At 43.4% G+C, this 25,028-nt stretch overlaps 1 protein-coding gene across 1 annotated transcript in view; it reads left to right on the top strand.

Moving 5' to 3' along the window:
* GRID2 (glutamate ionotropic receptor delta type subunit 2) overlaps window positions 1–25,028 on the top strand; it is a 1,221,843-nt gene that overhangs the window by 391,735 nt on the left and 805,080 nt on the right. The window lies entirely within an intron of this gene.

The raw sequence follows: 25,028 nt of genomic DNA, 5'->3' as shown, positions 1-25,028 counted from the left end.
CTGTGAGTCCGGCCGATGACACTGCATATGGCACTTAACTGTATTGCGTATGACCAGGGAGGCTCACAGGCAGTCATGAACAGTACAGCTTTTTTTAACTTGCATTTCCTGTGACATTGCTTAGCAATGACATGAGTATTTGTAGACCATACATAATGTTAATTGCATATGGGTTGCAGGTCGCACACCTCCATTGACATCAACGGATTCCATGGTAAAATAGAGCATGCTGCAATTTTTTTTCTGCTTGCAGAATATGCAATTTGTACCCCGAGTGTGAAGGGAAATATAAAAATGTATGTCTTTCAATCCCTGTGTTTTACCACCGATCGTCCATGCAGACGCTGATCACGGAATCCAAAGTTTAAATCTGGTAATGTGAGACCGGCCTAAGAGTAGTGGTAAACAATTATTGAAATATTCAAGTCAGTAGTACCCAACTCAATTTTTAAAAAATAATTGGAACAGCCTTTCAGTGCTGGGCTCTTACATTCAAATACTATCAAGGGTAACATGTGTATGGACTTTGAAAAACTCTATCCAGATGTTGTCCTGTTGCTCCTCATCAGATTTTAGCTTACAACTCGAGCACTGCAAAGCAGCAGCACTAACAACTGAGCCACCATACTTGTCTGTTCTGCTCCAAAGAAGAACAAGAAAAACAGCAAGAATAAATATAAAGACAAAGAGGGGTGGAAATCCACTGTGGTGTTTAGTGAAGAAATGGAGGTACACACTGGCCATATTTTGTTTGGGGGAGGTTTATCAATGATATACTGATACTATGTGAGGATGATTGCAAATCTTTTGTTAATTCTGTCGCCATTTCGAATAACAAACATATTGGGTGGGATTTGCATTTCAATTCCAGGAGAAGATTATCAATTTACTCGACATAATAATGTTGATTGATTATATTTTGATCAGTATCTTAAGAAACATCCAGATGTTGCCCTTGGTCAGTTTTGAACATGGAACTCCAGGACCACAAAACAGCAGTGCTAACAACTGAGCCACCACACTTGTCTGTACTATGCCAACTAAGAACAGCAAGAATAAACACAAAGAGAACATAAAAATCCCATCCAGATGTTGCCCTCAGTTACTTTTGAAAATAGAACTCCAGTGATGCCACGCAGCGACACTAATTCCCCATTTACACTGACAGTTTGAGTGACAGTTTGAGCGATCATCTTTGCATGCTCTATAGTAGCTAGGTAGTAGTGGAGTAGTATAGAAGCTAAGTAGTAGCTAAGTAGCTACTATAGAGCTATGCAGGCACAGCGGGACCCTGATGCTATCTCTCGACAAACAATACAGCTGTTTTGCTTAAGCAAATGTCTGTAGTGTTCTCCACACTTACTGCCCATGTACTGCTGTGAATTCACAGCAGGACACAGGCAGAGAGAATCTTATCAGCACAACTGGCTGTGATAATAGCCTGCTCTGCTGATAACAGCTGATTGCTCAATTCAAGAAAACTTGAAGTGAGTAATCAATGACTCCTGCACGAAAACAGCATGATGTCAGTGCAGTTAGACAGAACAAAAATCGCTCAAAAGATTCTTTTGAGCGAATTTTAAGTGATTCTCGTTGTGTCTAAATCAGTTTTAACAACTAAGTCACCATGCTTGGTCATCCTTTTCTTGATGAGGAGGTCCTTGGACAGATTTGAAACTAGTACCCCAGCACTGCAATAGTGCTGATGACTGAGCCACCAAGCTTGTTCTTTCTTTTTGCATTCCTTCATCTACTTCTTCTTCTTTCTTCTCCCCTCTCCCTCGTACCTCCATTTCTTCACTGAACAGCATTCCCACCACCCGAAGAAAAGATTAGCATTGGTATGCCCAGTTGCTGTATATAAAATGTAATCAAATATAAAGTAATTGTGGGTCAGAACAAAAAGTAGGAGTTTTTGATAAATTGTAATGTGTGCATGAAACTGTGTTCCCTTAGTATAAAGAAAATGCTTGACTGCTTTAATGACCAATTTATTATGTACTAGCGTACCCGTCGCGCGTTGCTGCGAAGACAGACATACATACATACATTCGTTTTTATATATCTAGATGACGGCAGCAGCGACCACTGAGGTTTTGTAGGCCGCTGCTTCCCCCTTGCAGGCTGAATAAAATAGCCGTTGTGTGGAACATCCAATTTATTCGGCTGCTGTGGCTTCTTGGGAAGATAGCCTAGTACATGTTTGCCCACTTCCAACTCCAATGGAGACTGACTGTAAATGGCTGGCGTGCTCTAGTATTTATGGTTCCAAGCTGTACGTGTCATTGCATACAGTCTGTCTATCTATCTATCTATCTATCTATCTATCTGGGTTATTGCATACAGTCTATCTATCTATCTATCTATCTATCTATCTATCTATCTATCTATGACATCAGGAAATGAGAGAATTAGATTCCGTACGTAAAATTTGAACGCTAATTCTTTGGCGCTTTGAATTGAATAATCGAGTTGGGACCCATTAACTTTTCCTATTTATGACATAATCAATGCTCGAGCCAAATTTCAAGTTTCTATGACATTGGGAAATGAGAGAATTAAATTCCGTACATAAAATTTGGACGCTAATTCTTTTGCGCTTAGAATTGAATAATCGAGTTGGGATGAGACATAAGGCCTTGCCCATAAGCATTCCCCAACCTCCAAGAACTGAACCTACCTACCTGAATGAGATTTTGTAGGCCGCTGCTTCCCCCTTGCGGGCTGAATAAAATAGCCGTTGGGTGGAACATACAATTTATCCGGCTGCTGTGGCTTCTTAGGAAGATATCCTAGTACTTGTTTACCCACTTCCAACTCCAATGGTAATTGGCTGGCGTGCTCTAGTGGTTCCAAGCTGTACGTGTCATAATACAGCCTTAATGACATCACAATGCAGCTTATGAGAACATGTTGGGGCATGTTCGCGCGTTGCTGCGAAGACAGACATACATAAATACTACGTTTTTATATATCTAGATGACGGCAGCAGCGACCACTGAGGTTTACCGCTGGGGTATGTCACTCTTATTACTAATGGGGGGAGTGTCACTATTATTACTGCTGTGGGACGTAACTATTATCGCTGGGGTGAAGGTGTCACTATTACCGCTGGGGTATGTGTACATGTGGCAGAAATGGGCAGGGCTCTTTCAGAATAGACCGGGTGCAGATTTTGACTGCTTTTTAGATGCGGAAATGCTGCAGAATTTTCCACAGAAATCTCCGCTGAGCACATTCTGCAGTATTTCCGCGTCCAAAAAGCAGTCAGAATCTGCACCCGGTCTATTCTGTAACAGCCTTGTCCTTTTTAGAACGACGGGGGTAAAATCATACGTTGTGATAAGCCCCGCCCCCTGACGTGTTGGCACTTTGCGATACATAAGTGGGTTTTGGGTTGTAGTTTGGGCACTCGGTCCCTAAAAGGTTCGCCATCACTGGCCTAGTACATGTTTGCCCACTTCCAACTTCAATGGAGACTGACTGTAAATGGCTGGCGTGCTCTAGTATTTATGGTTTCAAGCTGTACGTGTCATTGCATACAGTCTATCTATCTATCTATCTATCTATCTATCTATCTATCTATCTATCTATCTATCTATCTATCAGGGTTATTGCATACAGTCTATCTATCTATCTATCTATCTATCTATGACATCAGGAAATGAGAGAATTAGATTTTGTAGGCCGCTGCTTCCCCCTTGCGGGCTGAATAAAATAGCCGTTGGGTGGAACATACAATTTATCCGGCTGCTGTGGCTTCTTAGGAAGATATCCTAGTACTTGTTTACCCACTTCCAACTCCAATGGTAATTGGCTGGCGTGCTCTAGTGGTTCCAAGCTGTACGTGTCATAATAGAGCCTTAATGACATCACAATGCAGCTTTATAGAACATGTTGGGGCATGTTCAAGGGCGTCCGATGTTGATGACATCAGTGATGACATCACAATAGCAGGTGGCTTACTTATTCGATCTACGTGGGGGGGGGGGGGCGTAACTTTCGACGACGCTCGCGCGCCATTTATCGTAGGATATTTGTACTATGCCTATAATCTTCCCAGGAGTGTACTCAGCAACTTCCCAAAGTTTCATGGCGATCGGATGAATGGTGTAGTAGCGCATAAAGGACAAACAGACACGCACGCACGCACGCAGACACGCACGCAGACAGACATACATTCAATTTTATATATATAGACTAGCGTACCCGTCGCGCGTTGCTGCGAAGACAGACATACATACATACATTCGTTTTTATATATCTAGATGACGGCAGCAGCGACCACTGAGGTTTTGTAGGCCGCTGCTTCCCCCTTGCAGGCTGAATAAAATAGCCGTTGTGTGGAACATCCAATTTATCCGGCTGCTGTGGCTTCTTGGGAAGATAGCCTAGTACATGTTTGCCCACTTCCAACTCCAATGGAGACTGACTGTAAATGGCTGGCGTGCTCTAGTATTTATGGTTCCAAGCTGTACGTGTCATTGCATACAGTCTGTCTATCTATCTATCTATCTATCTATCTATCTATCTATCTATCTATCTATCTATCTATCTATCAGGGTTATTGCATACAGTCTATCTATCTATCTATCTATCTATCTATGACATCAGGAAATGAGAGAATTAGATTTTGTAGGCCGCTGCTTCCCCCTTGCGGGCTGAATAAAATAGCCGTTGGGTGGAACATACAATTTATCCGGCTGCTGTGGCTTCTTAGGAAGATATCCTAGTACTTGTTTACCCACTTCCAACTCCAATGGTAATTGGCTGGCGTGCTCTAGTGGTTCCAAGCTGTACGTGTCATAATACAGCCTTAATGACATCACAATGCAGCTTATGAGAACATGTTGGGGCATGTTCGCGCGTTGCTGCGAAGACAGACATACATAAATACTACGTTTTTATATATCTAGATGACGGCAGCAGCGACCACTGAGGTTTACCGCTGGGGTATGTCACTCTTATTACTAATGGGGGGAGTGTCACTATTATTACTGCTGTGGGACGTAACTATTATCGCTGGGGTGAAGGTGTCACTATTACCGCTGGGGTATGTGTACATGTGGCAGAAATGGGCAGGGCTCTTTCAGAATAGACCGGGTGCAGATTTTGACTGCTTTTTAGATGCGGAAATGCTGCAGAATTTTCCACAGAAATCTCCGCTGAGCACATTCTGCAGTATTTCCGCGTCCAAAAAGCAGTCAGAATCTGCACCCGGTCTATTCTGTAACAGCCTTGTCCTTTTTAGAACGACGGGGGTAAAATCATACGTTGTGATAAGCCCCGCCCCCTGACGTGTTGGCACTTTGCGATACATAAGTGGGTTTTGGGTTGTAGTTTGGGCACTCGGTCCCTAAAAGGTTCGCCATCACTGGCCTAGTACATGTTTGCCCACTTCCAACTTCAATGGAGACTGACTGTAAATGGCTGGCGTGCTCTAGTATTTATGGTTTCAAGCTGTACGTGTCATTGCATACAGTCTATCTATCTATCTATCTATCTATCTATCTATCTATCTATCTATCTATCTATCTATCTATCTATCTATCAGGGTTATTGCATACAGTCTATCTATCTATCTATCTATCTATCTATGACATCAGGAAATGAGAGAATTAGATTTTGTAGGCCGCTGCTTCCCCCTTGCGGGCTGAATAAAATAGCCGTTGGGTGGAACATACAATTTATCCGGCTGCTGTGGCTTCTTAGGAAGATATCCTAGTACTTGTTTACCCACTTCCAACTCCAATGGTAATTGGCTGGCGTGCTCTAGTGGTTCCAAGCTGTACGTGTCATAATAGAGCCTTAATGACATCACAATGCAGCTTTATAGAACATGTTGGGGCATGTTCAAGGGCGTCCGATGTTGATGACATCAGTGATGACATCACAATAGCAGGTGGCTTACTTATTCGATCTACGTGGGGGGGGGGGGCGTAACTTTCGACGACGCTCGCGCGCCATTTATCGTAGGATATTTGTACTATGCCTATAATCTTCCCAGGAGTGTACTCAGCAACTTCCCAAAGTTTCATGGCGATCGGATGAATGGTGTAGTAGCGCATAAAGGACAAACAGACACGCACGCACGCACGCAGACACGCACGCAGACAGACATACATTCAATTTTATATATATAGACTAGCGTACCCGTCGCGCGTTGCTGCGAAGACAGACATACATACATACATTCGTTTTTATATATCTAGATGACGGCAGCAGCGACCACTGAGGTTTTGTAGGCCGCTGCTTCCCCCTTGCAGGCTGAATAAAATAGCCGTTGTGTGGAACATCCAATTTATCCGGCTGCTGTGGCTTCTTGGGAAGATAGCCTAGTACATGTTTGCCCACTTCCAACTCCAATGGAGACTGACTGTAAATGGCTGGCGTGCTCTAGTATTTATGGTTCCAAGCTGTACGTGTCATTGCATACAGTCTGTCTATCTATCTATCTATCTATCTATCTATCTATCTATCTATCTATCTGGGTTATTGCATACAGTCTATCTATCTATCTATCTATCTATCTATGACATCAGGAAATGAGAGAATTAGATTCCGTACGTAAAATTTGAACGCTAATTCTTTGGCGCTTTGAATTGAATAATCGAGTTGGGACCCATTAACTTTTCCTATTTATGACATAATCAATGCTCGAGCCAAATTTCAAGTTTCTATGACATTGGGAAATGAGAGAATTAAATTCCGTACATAAAATTTGGACGCTAATTCTTTTGCGCTTAGAATTGAATAATCGAGTTGGGATGAGACATAAGGCCTTGCCCATAAGCATTCCCCAACCTCCAAGAACTGAACCTACCTACCTGAATGAGATTTTGTAGGCCGCTGCTTCCCCCTTGCGGGCTGAATAAAATAGCCGTTGGGTGGAACATACAATTTATCCGGCTGCTGTGGCTTCTTAGGAAGATATCCTAGTACTTGTTTACCCACTTCCAACTCCAATGGTAATTGGCTGGCGTGCTCTAGTGGTTCCAAGCTGTACGTGTCATAATACAGCCTTAATGACATCACAATGCAGCTTATGAGAACATGTTGGGGCATGTTCGCGCGTTGCTGCGAAGACAGACATACATACATACTACGTTTTTATATATCTAGATGACGGCAGCAGCGACCACTGAGGTTTACCGCTGGGGTATGTCACTCTTATTACTAATGGGGGGAGTGTCACTATTATTACTGCTGTGGGACGTAACTATTATCGCTGGGGTGAAGGTGTCACTATTACCGCTGGGGTATGTGTACATGTGGCAGAAATGGGCAGGGCTCTTTTAGAATAGACCGGGTGCAGATTTTGACTGCTTTTTAGATGCGGAAATGCTGCAGAATTTTCCACAGAAATCTCCGCTGAGCACATTCTGCAGTATTTCCGCGTCCAAAAAGCAGTCAGAATCTGCACCCGGTCTATTCTGTAACAGCCTTGTCCTTTTTAGAACGACGGGGGTAAAATCATACGTTGTGATAAGCCCCGCCCCCTGACGTGTTGGCACTTTGCGATACATAAGTGGGTTTTGGGTTGTAGTTTGGGCACTCGGTCCCTAAAAGGTTCGCCATCACTGGCCTAGTACATGTTTGCCCACTTCCAACTTCAATGGAGACTGACTGTAAATGGCTGGCGTGCTCTAGTATTTATGGTTTCAAGCTGTACGTGTCATTGCATACAGTCTATCTATCTATCTATCTATCTATCTATCTATCTATCTATCTATCTATCTATCAGGGTTATTGCATACAGTCTATCTATCTATCTATCTATCTATCTATCTATGACATCAGGAAATGAGAGAATTAGATTTTGTAGGCCGCTGCTTCCCCCTTGCGGGCTGAATAAAATAGCCGTTGGGTGGAACATACAATTTATCCGGCTGCTGTGGCTTCTTAGGAAGATATCCTAGTACTTGTTTACCCACTTCCAACTCCAATGGTAATTGGCTGGCGTGCTCTAGTGGTTCCAAGCTGTACGTGTCATAATAGAGCCTTAATGACATCACAATGCAGCTTTATAGAACATGTTGGGGCATGTTCAAGGGCGTCCGATGTTGATGACATCAGTGATGACATCACAATAGCAGGTGGCTTACTTATTCGATCTACGTGGGGGGGGGGCGTAACTTTCGACGACGCTCGCGCGCCATTTATCGTAGGATATTTGTACTATGCCTATAATCTTCCCAGGAGTGTACTCAGCAACTTCCCAAAGTTTCATGGCGATCGGATGAATGGTGTAGTAGCGCATAAAGGACAAACAGACACGCACGCACGCACGCAGACACGCACGCAGACAGACATACATTCAATTTTATATATATAGACTAGCGTACCCGTCGCGCGTTGCTGCGAAGACAGACATACATACATACATTCGTTTTTATATATCTAGATGACGGCAGCAGCGACCACTGAGGTTTTGTAGGCCGCTGCTTCCCCCTTGCAGGCTGAATAAAATAGCCGTTGAGTGGAACATCCAATTTATCCGGCTGCTGTGGCTTCTTGGGAAGATAGCCTAGTACATGTTTGCCCACTTCCAACTCCAATGGAGACTGACTGTAAATGGCTGGCGTGCTCTAGTATTTATGGTTCCAAGCTGTACGTGTCATTGCATACAGTCTGTCTATCTATCTATCTATCTATCTATCTATCTATCTATCTATCTATCTGGGTTATTGCATACAGTCTATCTATCTATCTATCTATCTATCTATGACATCAGGAAATGAGAGAATTAGATTCCGTACGTAAAATTTGAACGCTAATTCTTTGGCGCTTTGAATTGAATAATCGAGTTGGGACCCATTAACTTTTCCTATTTATGACATAATCAATGCTCGAGCCAAATTTCAAGTTTCTATGACATTGGGAAATGAGAGAATTAAATTCCGTACATAAAATTTGGACGCTAATTCTTTTGCGCTTAGAATTGAATAATCGAGTTGGGATGAGACATAAGGCCTTGCCCATAAGCATTCCCCAACCTCCAAGAACTGAACCTACCTACCTGAATGAGATTTTGTAGGCCGCTGCTTCCCCCTTGCGGGCTGAATAAAATAGCCGTTGGGTGGAACATACAATTTATCCGGCTGCTGTGGCTTCTTAGGAAGATATCCTAGTACTTGTTTACCCACTTCCAACTCCAATGGTAATTGGCTGGCGTGCTCTAGTGGTTCCAAGCTGTACGTGTCATAATACAGCCTTAATGACATCACAATGCAGCTTATGAGAACATGTTGGGGCATGTTCGCGCGTTGCTGCGAAGACAGACATACATACATACTACGTTTTTATATATCTAGATGACGGCAGCAGCGACCACTGAGGTTTACCGCTGGGGTATGTCACTCTTATTACTAATGGGGGGAGTGTCACTATTATTACTGCTGTGGGACGTAACTATTATCGCTGGGGTGAAGGTGTCACTATTACCGCTGGGGTATGTGTACATGTGGCAGAAATGGGCAGGGCTCTTTTAGAATAGACCGGGTGCAGATTTTGACTGCTTTTTAGATGCGGAAATGCTGCAGAATTTTCCACAGAAATCTCCGCTGAGCACATTCTGCAGTATTTCCGCGTCCAAAAAGCAGTCAGAATCTGCACCCGGTCTATTCTGTAACAGCCTTGTCCTTTTTAGAACGACGGGGGTAAAATCATACGTTGTGATAAGCCCCGCCCCCTGACGTGTTGGCACTTTGCGATACATAAGTGGGTTTTGGGTTGTAGTTTGGGCACTCGGTCCCTAAAAGGTTCGCCATCACTGGCCTAGTACATGTTTGCCCACTTCCAACTTCAATGGAGACTGACTGTAAATGGCTGGCGTGCTCTAGTATTTATGGTTTCAAGCTGTACGTGTCATTGCATACAGTCTATCTATCTATCTATCTATCTATCTATCTATCTATCTATCTATCTATCTATCTATCTATCTATCTATCTATCTATCTATCAGGGTTATTGCATACAGTCTATCTATCTATCTATCTATCTATCTATGACATCAGGAAATGAGAGAATTAGATTTTGTAGGCCGCTGCTTCCCCCTTGCGGGCTGAATAAAATAGCCGTTGGGTGGAACATACAATTTATCCGGCTGCTGTGGCTTCTTAGGAAGATATCCTAGTACTTGTTTACCCACTTCCAACTCCAATGGTAATTGGCTGGCGTGCTCTAGTGGTTCCAAGCTGTACGTGTCATAATAGAGCCTTAATGACATCACAATGCAGCTTTATAGAACATGTTGGGGCATGTTCAAGGGCGTCCGATGTTGATGACATCAGTGATGACATCACAATAGCAGGTGGCTTACTTATTCGATCTACGTGGGGGGGGGGGCGTAACTTTCGACGACGCTCGCGCGCCATTTATCGTAGGATATTTGTACTATGCCTATAATCTTCCCAGGAGTGTACTCAGCAACTTCCCAAAGTTTCATGGCGATCGGATGAATGGTGTAGTAGCGCATAAAGGACAAACAGACACGCACGCACGCACGCAGACACGCACGCAGACAGACATACATTCAATTTTATATATATAGACTAGCGTACCCGTCGCGCGTTGCTGCGAAGACAGACATACATACATACATTCGTTTTTATATATCTAGATGACGGCAGCAGCGACCACTGAGGTTTTGTAGGCCGCTGCTTCCCCCTTGCAGGCTGAATAAAATAGCCGTTGTGTGGAACATCCAATTTATCCGGCTGCTGTGGCTTCTTGGGAAGATAGCCTAGTACATGTTTGCCCACTTCCAACTCCAATGGAGACTGACTGTAAATGGCTGGCGTGCTCTAGTATTTATGGTTCCAAGCTGTACGTGTCATTGCATACAGTCTGTCTATCTATCTATCTATCTATCTATCTATCTATCTATCTATCTGGGTTATTGCATACAGTCTATCTATCTATCTATCTATCTATCTATCTATGACATCAGGAAATGAGAGAATTAGATTCCGTACGTAAAATTTGAACGCTAATTCTTTGGCGCTTTGAATTGAATAATCGAGTTGGGACCCATTAACTTTTCCTATTTATGACATAATCAATGCTCGAGCCAAATTTCAAGTTTCTATGACATTGGGAAATGAGAGAATTAAATTCCGTACATAAAATTTGGACGCTAATTCTTTTGCGCTTAGAATTGAATAATCGAGTTGGGATGAGACATAAGGCCTTGCCCATAAGCATTCCCCAACCTCCAAGAACTGAACCTACCTACCTGAATGAGATTTTGTAGGCCGCTGCTTCCCCCTTGCGGGCTGAATAAAATAGCCGTTGGGTGGAACATACAATTTATCCGGCTGCTGTGGCTTCTTAGGAAGATATCCTAGTACTTGTTTACCCACTTCCAACTCCAATGGTAATTGGCTGGCGTGCTCTAGTGGTTCCAAGCTGTACGTGTCATAATACAGCCTTAATGACATCACAATGCAGCTTATGAGAACATGTTGGGGCATGTTCGCGCGTTGCTGCGAAGACAGACATACATACATACTACGTTTTTATATATCTAGATGACGGCAGCAGCGACCACTGAGGTTTACCGCTGGGGTATGTCACTCTTATTACTAATGGGGGGAGTGTCACTATTATTACTGCTGTGGGACGTAACTATTATCGCTGGGGTGAAGGTGTCACTATTACCGCTGGGGTATGTGTACATGTGGCAGAAATGGGCAGGGCTCTTTCAGAATAGACCGGGTGCAGATTTTGACTGCTTTTTAGATGCGGAAATGCTGCAGAATTTTCCACAGAAATCTCCGCTGAGCACATTCTGCAGTATTTCCGCGTCCAAAAAGCAGTCAGAATCTGCACCCGGTCTATTCTGTAACAGCCTTGTCCTTTTTAGAACGACGGGGTAAAATCATACGTTGTGATAAGCCCCGCCCCCTGACGTGTTGGCACTTTGCGATACATAAGTGGGTTTTGGGTTGTAGTTTGGGCACTCGGTCCCTAAAAGGTTCGCCATCACTGGCCTAGTACATGTTTGCCCACTTCCAACTTCAATGGAGACTGACTGTAAATGGCTGGCGTGCTCTAGTATTTATGGTTTCAAGCTGTACGTGTCATTGCATACAGTCTATCTATCTATCTATCTATCTATCTATCTATCTATCTATCTATCTATCTATCTATCTATCTATCTATCTATCTATCTATCAGGGTTATTGCATACAGTCTATCTATCTATCTATCTATCTATCTATGACATCAGGAAATGAGAGAATTAGATTTTGTAGGCCGCTGCTTCCCCCTTGCGGGCTGAATAAATTAGCCGTTGGGTGGAACATACAATTTATCCGGCTGCTGTGGCTTCTTAGGAAGATATCCTAGTACTTGTTTACCCACTTCCAACTCCAATGGTAATTGGCTGGCGTGCTCTAGTGGTTCCAAGCTGTACGTGTCATAATAGAGCCTTAATGACATCACAATGCAGCTTTATAGAACATGTTGGGGCATGTTCAAGGGCGTCCGATGTTGATGACATCAGTGATGACATCACAATAGCAGGTGGCTTACTTATTCGATCTACGTGGGGGGGGGGCGTAACTTTCGACGACGCTCGCGCGCCATTTATCGTAGGATATTTGTACTATGCCTATAATCTTCCCAGGAGTGTACTCAGCAACTTCCCAAAGTTTCATGGCGATCGGATGAATGGTGTAGTAGCGCATAAAGGACAAACAGACACGCACGCACGCACGCAGACACGCACGCAGACAGACATACATTCAATTTTATATATATAGATGTTGCTATAAATGCTATTCACATCAATATTGGCCAAAGACACATGGGCAGAAAGAGGAATGCCATGTATCTTGGTAATAGTGTCTATGGTGTCCTACTGGTATGAAGGCATAGCCTTTAGAAAGGGGGTCAATGCTCTATTGAGTTATACATTGGCGTTTACGATGAGTTTATCGTCATCAGAACCATTGGGCCTTCTTGGCAAAAGTATCACCTTTTTGTGAAACTTTGGAAAGGTATACGAGGTCACTTATGTAAATGAATTTTTACTCTACTGTTGATAACAAACAGCATTTTCTAGCCTCATACAGGATTTTCTTGAATTCCTCCAGATATTGCACAGTGGGATCCCTTTGCAAGATGGAATGGACCTGTTTGTCACCAATTAACCTGTCTACCATTATATGATAATCCAGTTTACCCCTTATGACCATGTTAACATTCTTGTCAGCTGATTTAATAGCTATATCTTGATTGTGGTGTAACTCTTCAAGGGGAAATTATTCTTTTTGACTTAAGTGAGAGTAAATCTGGACTTTCTTAGGTTAAAGGGGTTGTCCCGAGGCAGCAAGTGGGTCTATACACTTCTGCATGGCCATAATAATGCACTTTGTAATGTACATTGCGCATTAATTATGAGCCATACAGAAGTTATAAAAAGTTTTATACTTACCTGCTCCGTTGCTAGCGTCCTCGTCTCCATGGTGCCGACTAATTTTCGCCCTCCGATGGCCAAATTAGCCGCGCTTGCGCAGTCCGGGTCTTCTCCTCTTCTCTATGGGGCTCCGTGTAGCTCCGTGTAGCTCCGCCCCGTCACGTGCCGATTCCAGCCAATCAGGAGGCTGGAATCGGCAATGGACCGCACAGAAGCCCTGCGGTCCATGAAGACAGAGGATCCCGGCGGCCATCTTCAGCAGGTGAGTATGAAGACGCCGGACCGCCGGGATTCAGGTAAGCGCTGTGCGGGTGTTTTTTTTAACCCCTGCATCGGGGTTGTCTCGCGCCGAACGGGGGGGGGGGGGGGGGTTTAAAAAAAAAAAAACCCGTTTCGGCGCGGGATATCTCCTTTAATTTTACAAATCTTGCAAACAAGAGATGTGAAAGCATTTATATTGCTATACTAACCTAGTGATGGCATATTTGTAGATTTCTGTCTTAAATTTTTAAAGGAAGCAACCATATTCAGAGTGCCCATTTCATTCTCCTCTTAAAAGGACCTGTAACGTCTCAAAAGCCTTCTGATCACTTGAGGTGCCATGTACATTCTTATTTTTTACAGTTTGAAGTATTTTTCTAGTATGCAGGGCCGATCTACTAGAAAAAAAGATTTATATCCTTTACCTAGTCAAAACAGGAAAAAGGGGGAGACTATACTGGTGTGAAGTATACAACTTATCTCAAAAGTGACAACTGAGTATCACCAAGAGTGTGGAATGACAGATTACATATCTGTAAGTCATCCCTAGTGTCATTCCCTAAATTTGCTACTGCGGACTTTGGTTTTGCTTGCCTCGTTCCCAAGTGTGTATCACCGGTTGCCCTAAAATTGGTATCTGTTAGAGGTGCTATTGAATTGATAACTAGTCAGGTGTCTGTTGGTTGTACCATAGCAGTCATCAGGTCTATAATAGAGATGAGCGAGCACCAAAATGCTCGAGTGCTCGTTACTCGAGTCGAACTTTCAGTGATGCTCGAGAGTTCGTTTCGAGTAACGAACCCCATTGAAGTCAATGGGCGACTCGAGCATTTTTGTATATGACTGGTGCTCCGCTAAGGTTTTCATTTGTGAAAATCTTAGCAAAACACCAAAGTCATGTAAAAAACACAGAAATGGATAGGGCAGGCGAGGAGCAACATGGAGGGCTGCATTTCAGGCTCCGAGGTCTCACTCTTAAGCCACAATAGTGGCAAGAGTGAGACCCCCCCCCCCACTGTCAGCATAACGATCGTTCTCCTCTGCCACAGAAGAGCGATGTTAGCCCATTGAATTCAATGGAGTCGGCAATACAGCCGGCTCCATTGAAAGCAATGGGCTGCCGGCGAGCGCGGGATGAATTTTCGGGAAGGGCTTAAAAATATAAGCCCTTACCTGAAAATCATCCTAAAATGTGTAAAAAAAAAAAATAAATTATGTCAGCATTAAGATCGTTCTCCTCTGCCACAGCTGTAACAGCTGTGGCAGAGAAGAACAATGTTAGCCCATTGAATTCAATGGAGCCGGCAATACAGCCAGCTCCATTGAAAGCAATGGGCTGCCGGCGAGCGCGGGATGAATTTTCAGGAAGGGCTTAAAAATATAAGCCCTTACCTGAAAAAGAAAGATTTTAGTGTAAAAAAGAATAAAAATGCAGGCATTCTCTTCAATGGAGCTGCTGCTGCCGGTGACTCCATTGAAGACAATGGTCCGCTGGCACACCTGAATTCTTTTTCAGGGAAGGACTTTACATATAAGCCATACCCTGGAAATGAATTAAAAGTGATTTAAAAAACAAAAAAAATAGATACTCACCTCCCTTCAGCTGCCAGGGCACAGTCGAGTCTTCTCCTGCTGTCCCCTGCACTGTGGTGCTGAACTGCTGTCATTCAGCTGAGAGCTGCACTGAATTCATGAATGGGTGTGAGTGAGATCTGCCTCTGATTGGTCAGGCTGTGACCAATCAGAGGCAGCTCATTCAGCAGGCGGGGATTTTAAATCCCCGGCTGCTGAATACTACAGAGAGCAGTTCAGGAGAACTGCCAGCTGGCCGCAGCTGAACTCCATCTGCCGGGACGAGGTGAGTATATATATTTTTTTTATTTTTACACATTTCTGGATGAATTGCAGGGAAGGGCTTATATAGTTAAGCCCTTCCCAAAAATTCATTGTGCGATCGCCGGCAGCCCATTGCTTTCAATGGAGCCGGCTGTATTGCCGGCTCCATTGAATTCAATGGGCTAACATCGTTCTGCCGGGACAAGGTGAGTATATATTTTTTTACTTTTTACACATTTTAGGATGATTTTCAGGTAAGGGCTTATATTTTTAAGCCCTTCCTGAAAATTCATCCCCCGCTAGCCGGCAGCCCATTGCTTTCAATGGAGCCAACTGTATTGCCGGCTCCATTGAATTCAATGGTCAGTGCTCGTTTAATCGAGACGAGCACCGCGTGGTGCTCGTCTCGAGTAACGAGCATCTCGAGCACCCTAATACTCGAACGAGCATCAAGCTCGGACGAGTATGGTCGCTCATCTCTAGTCTATAACTGTGTTTGGAACACAGAAAAGGGTTGCTAATACTGAGGATGCTGACTGTAAAGGAAAAGCCGTAGGTTCCACTCAGGACCCACTTCCGACTGTTGAAATGCTATTATTATTATAAGATCTGGGGATGGTATAGGAGACAGGGAAATTTGCACTGTTGTGTTGCCCTGGAGCTTTAACAGTGGAGAGACTTCCTTGTGATAGTGTTCTGACTACTTTACTATGAGACAGACCTGTCAGTGATCAGTCTAATAATGTGCTTGTTCATTAGGTTTTCTCTCTTGTTCTTTATCTTTGTTGATAATGTCCATGACTATTGCATGGATAATCATACACCTCTGAGATATCAGTGTATCTATTTCAGACTAAATGTATATAATCCTCTTTCATATAAATCTGTCCCATCTCAAAGTCTTTAATATCGCAAACAAATTTCCAATGCTTCTTATCTTTTATATGTCTCTTGAGATATTCCATGTTTTTCTGTAGTTTCTGCTCCAAATTTATGTATTCACTATACAATGAGAAATACATATTTCCCTTTGCAATTGTGTTGAAATCCTGACAAGAAAGTCCTTTTCATTATCCAATACATAATAGATCATATGAAGAGAACTTTCAGTGAGTAACCTCTGTCAGCCTCTAATAAAACTCCTACTTTTTGTTCTGACCTACTATTGTGCGCCTACCTACTGCAATCTTTTTTTTGGGGGGTGAAAGTTCACTGTGGTGTTTAGTGAAGAAATGGAGGTACACACTAGCCATATTTTGTTCTGGGAGAGTTTTATCAATGATATACTGATATTGTAGGAGGATGATTGCAAATCTTTTGTCAATTTTGTCACCATTTTGAATGACAAAGATATTGGGATGAGATATACATTTGAATTCCAGAAGAAGATTATCAATTTACTCAACATAACAATATTGATTGATTATATTTTGACCAGTGTCTTAAGAAAGCCAACATCCACCAACAATCTCCTACATTGGAATAGCTGGCATCCTTTGTTTTTCAGGAGAGGTATTTCAGTTGGACAGTATTTATGGGTCAGAAGGAATTGCTTGGGGAAGGTATCTCTTAAGGAAGAAAGTGATCGTCTATTCAATAGAATCTCGAATAAGAGGCTGCCCAGCTCCACATGTATGGAGGACCTATACTGGAGATAGGTCAGTGGGTTGCACAAGTTTATTACAACTGAGACGAGATAAGGATGGAGCAGTAAAAGTCATATATTGCATTGGTGCTTACGATTCTTATGCAGGTTAGAGCATTTTAGGTAGATACTGGCGCATTTTACATGCTGACCCTGATCTGGCTCCAGTTATCACTGAATATCCCAGTATTACATACAGAAAGGATGAAATCTGAAATACTCAATGTTTTACAGTTTATTTAATAGTTCTCTTTTGAAGTCAACTACCCAGCCTGGATTGGAGCATCCTGACATGTATCAGTGCCGCCATTGTTCCATTTTCACCCGGATCATGTGTTAGAAGTGGTTCTGCGAGGAGTTACATCAACAACATGTAAATAAACATGTGAACAGCGCCTCGTGTGAAGTAAATACGTTATGTTTAAAGTGAAGATAATTCTGCACTCACCTGGTGCATGGTGCGAGAACCCGTATAGGTAAAAAAACACCAGCACCTTGTGTCCAGGTTTGCTCATCACAAAAATCCCCATCCACAATCCAGGGCACGGAGAGAGACATCTCAGAGGAAAAAGCTCACTGGATCCCAGAGGGCTCTAAGCAATCATCTAAGTATATGTAGAAAAGAACTCTGCACTCCATGGATCGGGGTTGTGATTGATAATGTCCCAATGATCAAATGGTTATTATAATTATATTTTATTGAAGTATCTGCAATGCGTTTTGGTGCTGGCAAGCATTTTTTAAGCATAAAATACAAGTAAATACAACAGGTATAAATAAGTACAATACACTTACTCAGGGAGGTCTGCGTTAGACGACGGATTGCTTGCCGTGATGTCATCTATGGGGACGGTTTTCCGCTATACCTCATGTGGTCCTCATGTGGAACACAATGTGAGTTCCAAATTCATATGACTGCATAGGTCATTAGAGCGAACGTGCGTTCCATTCTAATTTGGTCGCGTCACTGCAATGTATAAGCTGGACTTGCTACAAAGTGTTCTGTAGACCTTCACACTTACAGTATTAGATATGGGCGTTCTAAATCATAAAATCATACAGTTATTCTATTAACTTGTTTAAAATATGCAATATAAAATGAGTTGCATAAAAATCAATTCTATTAAATACAGACTGTATACAGAGTGTTCTATCAACCTTCTAATTTTGCAGTATTGAGTATGGATACTCTGAATCATTAAAATCATGCAGTTAAATATACTTGGATGATCTGCAATGTGCAGAACAGGTAGTAGAGTGGATAACACATGCCTCAAGTAGGACCACCTCCTCTTCCTCTCAGTCACAGGCATACAGCTGTCAGTCTGCACCAGTCGGCCATAAGCATCCTCCCTCTACTTCACTCTGTGCAAATTATATGAATTCCCACCACCTGCTGCATTGGAGATCCAACCTGAGCGAGAGGACAAAAAGTCTGCCTCATCCTGCTCCCACTTCCACTGCTATGTCTTCCTTTATCTCTCTATCTATTCATGTAGTAGCCTCTGAGCACAGGCAGGCAGTTTTGTATGGGGGCAGTAGCACACCTTCTTTAGGCCTCTCCTCCACAATTGACAAATAGGTTGCAGGCTTCAAGGCAAGCATTGGGAGATGGAGAGCAGAAGTTCAATCACCACCTTCACCAACATTAACATCTACTCCATATTCCAGCATGTCGCAGGTCGCTGCCTGCTCTCCATTCCCCAGCTACAGGAATGTGAAAAAAGTACCATCTCAACCATCCACAAGCAGAAAGCCTGAAAGCAAGCATTGCACAGCTGCTTGCAATGGAAATACTGCCCTTCACACTAGTGAACACAGACGCCTTCTGTAATGTGACGCTCCATGCTAACCCACTGTACCAGATGCCCAGACGCAATTTCTTTGTCCAAAAATACGTTTCTGCCCTGCAATGCCATGTGAGTGGCAGGTGCACCCTGCTATTGAAGAACACTGTCAGTGGCAGGGTCCACCTGACCAGAGTCACGTGTCCAACAAAGCATGGCCAAGGGTGTTACATATTCTTAACAGTGCACTGGGCCAATGTCCTGCAAGTAGGGCATGAAGCCAAAAGTGGTGGTTCATGTTTCATGGTACCCCACAAGCGTTGCAGGATACTCATCCTGGTCTGACCCCTCCTCATCCCCCTCTTCTTTCTCTTCCTCTACCTCTTCATAACATCTCTCAACACCTTCCACATTGGCACAGATATCTGTATGAAACAAAATCTGACAACCATATAGTGGTGCAAGTGGTAAACACAAAAATGCTGTCCTAAAACTTATATGACCATGAGAGCTCTGCCACATGGCCAAAGACCTGTTGATTTCTCTGCAGGCCAAGGCTGACATGTGCCTGACCCCGCACAATCTGAAGCCCGGCAAGGCTTGATGTGACAATGGGCCAACCTGCTGTCAGCCCTTTGCCTTAGCAATCCTACACGCATACCTTGCCTGGCTCATGTGATGAACCTGGTAGTATAGTGCTTCCTACAAAATCACCTAGGTTTATATCCAGTACTGGAAAAGGCCAGGAAACTGTGCTCACACTTTTGTCCTTCACATCCACCCGCCTCTCATTTGGCTGAGGTGCAGTGACAGTTCTACAGACTACCACACAACTGCATCATCTGTGACATGCTTACATGGGGGAATTCCATGCTGCATATATTGCAAAGGCTAAGCCAACAGCAGAGAGCGATCACGGAGTACCAGATAGTGTATGCCATTAGAAGATGCTGTATAGAGGTCAGTTACTTGATTTAGAGTGGCTGCAGAACAAATACGTGTGACATTTCAGCCTGCTTTGAGGAAGTGACCAAAATAGTCTGTTGTGATGATGCATTGATCAGTATAACCATCCCTGTTGTCTCACTGCTGGAAGAGATGCTACAGGGCCTCAGAGACGATGATAAGTAGTTGTTACAGGAGAAGGAGAAAGGGATACTAATATCCAAACTGTCTGGCCTGTCTACCACCGGGAGGATGACTTTGTACAAGAAAAGGAGGGGATCTTCTCCAACATGTTTCTCCACCTACGGGAGAAGTATAGAGTAGGAAAAAAGAGGAGAAAGAAAATAATATAGGTCCAGACGCAGGGGAGGGGGCTATGCAGCATTCCTTCCATCCATTCTATGTGGATAGTGGGACCAGGCGAAGAATACTCTTAGTCCTGACCCCAAAGAATACAGTCCATTACTTTTAGGCACTTTGAAGCATATGAGTGCTTTCATGCTGCAGCGCTTGCAAAAGCACTATCACATCAGAGCATCGGATTTATAGAGGGTGGCCACCTTCATTGATCCCTGGTACAAGACTTAAATGACAAATCTCATTCTGGTAATGAAGAGGGACTTCAAAATGCAGCACTATCAGTACAGACTGTTAAGTAGTTTGAGCAGAGAATTTCTCCATGACCACAGAGGTGCACCTGCAAAGGATCGCAGCGCTGCAGCTCATGGAGGATGAGCAGGAAGCCGCCGTAGAAGCTGTGTGGCATAGGTTTTTTAGCCCTTGGCAGACTGCTGCAGAAACACAGGGTAGGCCTGACAGTCACAGATGGCACTGATCCATGATGCTCTAAAAGTATATCAGCTCCTACATGGATGTACTCAGACATGATGTTGGCTCTTTGACTCCTGGGTATCTAAATTTGTGCCCTCAAGCTTCTGTTGCTGGTGATGGTGCTGCTGCTGCTCTACTTCTGCTTCTCTCAGGTTTCCTGCTACAACTTCCCCCAAATAAAAAAATGTCAGTGTGGAAATATAAAACTAGAGCTGTCATGTTTCCATGAGCAGCACATTCTGTCCTCAAGGTGCTTGTGCAACTGCTGCTGCTGTCCTTCTCCTGCTTCTGCCATGTTTACTTCTCCAACAATACAAATTTTGTGTAGCTCTGCATCTTTTTCTTGGAGAAGGACCGTGCTTGGCTGCTTTGTTCAGTTTGTAGAATTTGCCCTTTGGAAACTTAATGACCTTGCTTTAAAAACAAGCAGCACACCCACTGAGTTGCGTAGCAACATTTTGGGTAGCACTACAGCTATTTCTTGGAACAGACCCATACTTGAGTATAGTCTTCACCTGACAGAATTTCCCATGTAAAATTTATTACATTGCTTTTAAAACAAGCAGCACATCTGCAGTCTTGCATAGTGAAAGTTTGGGTGGCCCTACAGCTGTTCCTTGGGGCAGGCTAATGTTGTCTTCAGCTGGCAGAATTTCTCCTTGGAAGATATATGACATTTTCTTTAAACCAAGCAACATGCTTGCTGTATTCTTGGCACAATTTTTTTATTCTAGGAGACCCTCTGTGGTCCTTTTTTTGTTTTCTGTGATACCCTGGTGCTGTGACTGACCTCTACATCACTTTACACTATTATCACCACGTTTTGGGAGGAACACAGTGTTCCCCGGATGTGTGGCTTCTCCAGCAATTTGGGGTGGGGGGTCTTTGCCTGTATTGGTGATCTTTTGGAGGACAAATTAGTGAACTCAATTTTTAGTCCCATTAACTTCAGTCTACCATCCTTATTCACAATGATTTTCAAGAAATCATCCAATACTGATACGAACCGAATATTCAACTAATCACTCATCACTACATCTGACTGTTTTTTTCTGTTCTCTTTGTGGTTATTCTTGTTGTTGCTTGTCTCTTTTGGAGCAGAAAAGAAACATGATCCAATACTGATACGAACCGAATATTCAACTAATCACTCATCACTACATCTGACTGTTTTTTTCTGTTCTCTTTGTGGTTATTCTAGTTGTTGCTTGTCTCTTTTGGAGCAGAAAAGAAACATGTGGCAGTACAGTTGTTTTAGTTGCAGGCTCAAGCCTTGCCAGGGGCCTTAATGTGATGGCATTTTTTTAATTCTCTGTGTTTGTTCTTGATGTTGTTCTTCTATTTTAGTTGGCAGAGGGTAGACAAGTTTGATGATTCAGTTGTTAGTGTTGCTGCTTTCTACTGCTGGAGTTGTAGGTTCAAATCTGACTAATAGCAATAACAAGATGTTTCAAAATCCATGCAAATGTTATACTTGATGGGATTTGAACCTAGGATGACAGAACTGAAAGGTAACAGTGCTATAAACTGAGCCATGTTAAAGGGGTTGTCCCGCGAAACAAAGTGGGGGTATACACTTCTGTATGGCCATATTAATGCACTTTGTAATGTACATCGTGCATTAATTATGAGCTATACAGAAGTTATTCACTTACCTGTTCCGTTGCTAGCGTCCTCGTCTCCATGGAGCCGTCTAATCTTCAGCGTCTAATCGCCCGATTAGACGCGCTTGCGCAGTCCGGTCTTCTCCCTTCTGAATGGGGCCGCTCGTGCCGAGCGGCTCCTCATAGCTCTGCCCCGTCACGTGTGCCGATTCCAGCCAATCAGGAGGCTGGAATCGACAATGGACCGCACAGAAGACCTGCGGTCCACCGAGGGTGAAGATCCCGGCGGCCATCTTCACAAGGTAAGTCAGAAGTCGCCGGAGCGCGGGGATTCGGGTAAGTACTGGACGGTTTGTTTTTTTTATGCCTGCATCGGGTTTGTCTCGCGCCGAACGGGGGGGCTATTGAAAAAAAAACAAAAACGTTTCGGCGCGGGACAACCCCTTTAATAGAAAACACACACCTCTTTCTAGTTAGTATAACAATTTTCTGCTGATTTTGCTAAAAATGAGGTCGGAATGACTCAGGCTGATTTTACAAAAAACAGTATGATTTTATGGCCCGGATGATCATGACAAGCAATATGATTTAAAAGTTCTACATTATCAGGGCTCAGTCAGACGGGCGTTTTTATGTGCGTATGTTACCTGCAATTGTGATCTACATCTATATGGAACCAATGCTTTTCAATGGTAGCGGTCATATGCCCGATATTTACCTGTGTACAAAAATGTGCAGCGGCAAATATAGGGCAGCGGATTTTAAAACGCAGTTAACTGCGGCATCTGCCTTTTTTGGATATGAAAACCCTAAATGTGACAGTGGGGCCAGTGCTACAATCCAGGGGTTTCACCTTGTGTTCAATTGAGCCATTCATTGAATTCAATGAATGGGTAAGTGCTGCCTCTGATTGGCTAAGCACAGGGACAAATCAGAGGCAGCTCTTAGCTGTCATTCATTGGCTGCCTCTGATTGGTCACAGTGCTCAGCCAATCAGAGGCAGCCCTTTTAGCAGGTGGGGAATTTAAATACCCACTTGCTGAAGGCACTTCAGAGCAGTTCCAGAGAAGACCCAGCTAGACGTGACTGAGCCCGGCAGCTGCAGTCAGGTGAGTATATATATTTTTTAATTTTTTACACATTTTAGGGATGACTTTCAGGGAAGGACTTATATTTAAAGCCCTTCTCTGAAAATCACTGCAGGGCTTGCCGGCAGCCTATTGCTTTCAATGTAGTTGGCTGTAGCGCCGGCTCAATTGAATTCAATGGGAGAACATCGCAATCCTCTGCTACAGCTGTCACAGTGTTCAGTGACAAGGGGACTCCCTGCGGAGATGACGAAATCCTCTGCCACAGCTGTCACAGCTGTAGCAGAGGATCATGATGTTCTCTGTATGTCAGTGGGGCCACCGCTGCTGCCCCCAGTCCCATTGACCAAAGGTAAAGCCCCGGGATGTGACAGCATCCAGGGGTTTCACATCCAAGGAATCCTCTGCTGCAGCTGTCACAGCCACAGCAGGGGATAGCGGGCAGCGCACTTTATGTGTGGAATAACGTGGCCAAGTATGTTTTTTTCTGCGTGCCACCTGTTTTGGTCACGTGAATTTTTGGTGCGTTTGCGTTTTGCGCACAAAAATTTGCGTGTTAAAACACCCATCTGAGTGAGCTCTCACTCTCTATGAATACAGACACTGGACAGTACATCTGTCTCTTCTGAGGTTTAAAGAAATAGAAAACCATGGGCTTAAGGTGTGACACTATTAGCCAAGAAAGAGATTACAAATGAGGGAAATGACTGGTTCTCTTTTATTAATTTTACTAGAAACAGCCAGCCATAATGCGTTTCTGGGACGCAGCCCCCTCTCCAGATATTGGTATTAAATCCTAGGTACATTAAATGGTATAAGACCATTAAAGTTTGAAAAAATACATAGTAGTAGGGAAGAAGGGGAAAAAAGCAAAAAGAGGAATATGCAAGATTTTGTGAAACAGTATGAGACCTTAGTCACATGGGCGTAAATACACGCGTATATACGCGCATAAAAACCCACGGGCGTTTTTACACGCGTATATACGCGCGTAAAAACGCACCTACAAAAGATAGAACATATTGGTGGCAATGGACATGGACACGCGTTTTTTTTACGCGCGTATATACGCGCGTATTTACGCCCGTGTGACTAAGGCCTAAAGGAAATACTTTGACAAATGTTTTCTATTTTTTAGAAATGTCCAAAAATGAGAAACAAGCAAGCTGAGGAAATAAAATCTATATATATTTTTTTTGGGGAGGTCACAAACGGGAGGTGAAACAGAGAAAAAGAATTTAAAAAATAATAAAATAGGAACAGTAATGTGGCTCTAACAAATTTTGGTTGCTGTATTCTTACAAATGATAAAATTTTTCAATAAAGTTACAAAATAACATAAAATTAGGATATGATGAATTAATAATTGATGACCGGAATTAAAAGGGAAGTTAAGGTTGGGTTCACACTAGGCGTATTCCCATCAGAAATCTCGCGGTTTGGCTGCAGCAAAAACCGCTAGATTTCCGCCGGGAGAACCGCCGCGGTTCAAGCCGCGGCGGCTTTGAAGTGGCCCGGCCGCTCGCTTTTCCAGTGCGGCCGGCGCTCCATAGAGGAGAGCGGGGCCGCGACGTAAATAAACAAAAAAAAAAAGTAAATAGACATGCT

Source organism: Eleutherodactylus coqui, chromosome 7, assembly GCF_035609145.1.
Source record: "Eleutherodactylus coqui strain aEleCoq1 chromosome 7, aEleCoq1.hap1, whole genome shotgun sequence".
In the NCBI taxonomy this organism is placed as follows: Eukaryota; Metazoa; Chordata; class Amphibia; order Anura; family Eleutherodactylidae; genus Eleutherodactylus; species Eleutherodactylus coqui.
This window is presented reverse-complemented; position numbering and strand designations above follow the sequence as displayed.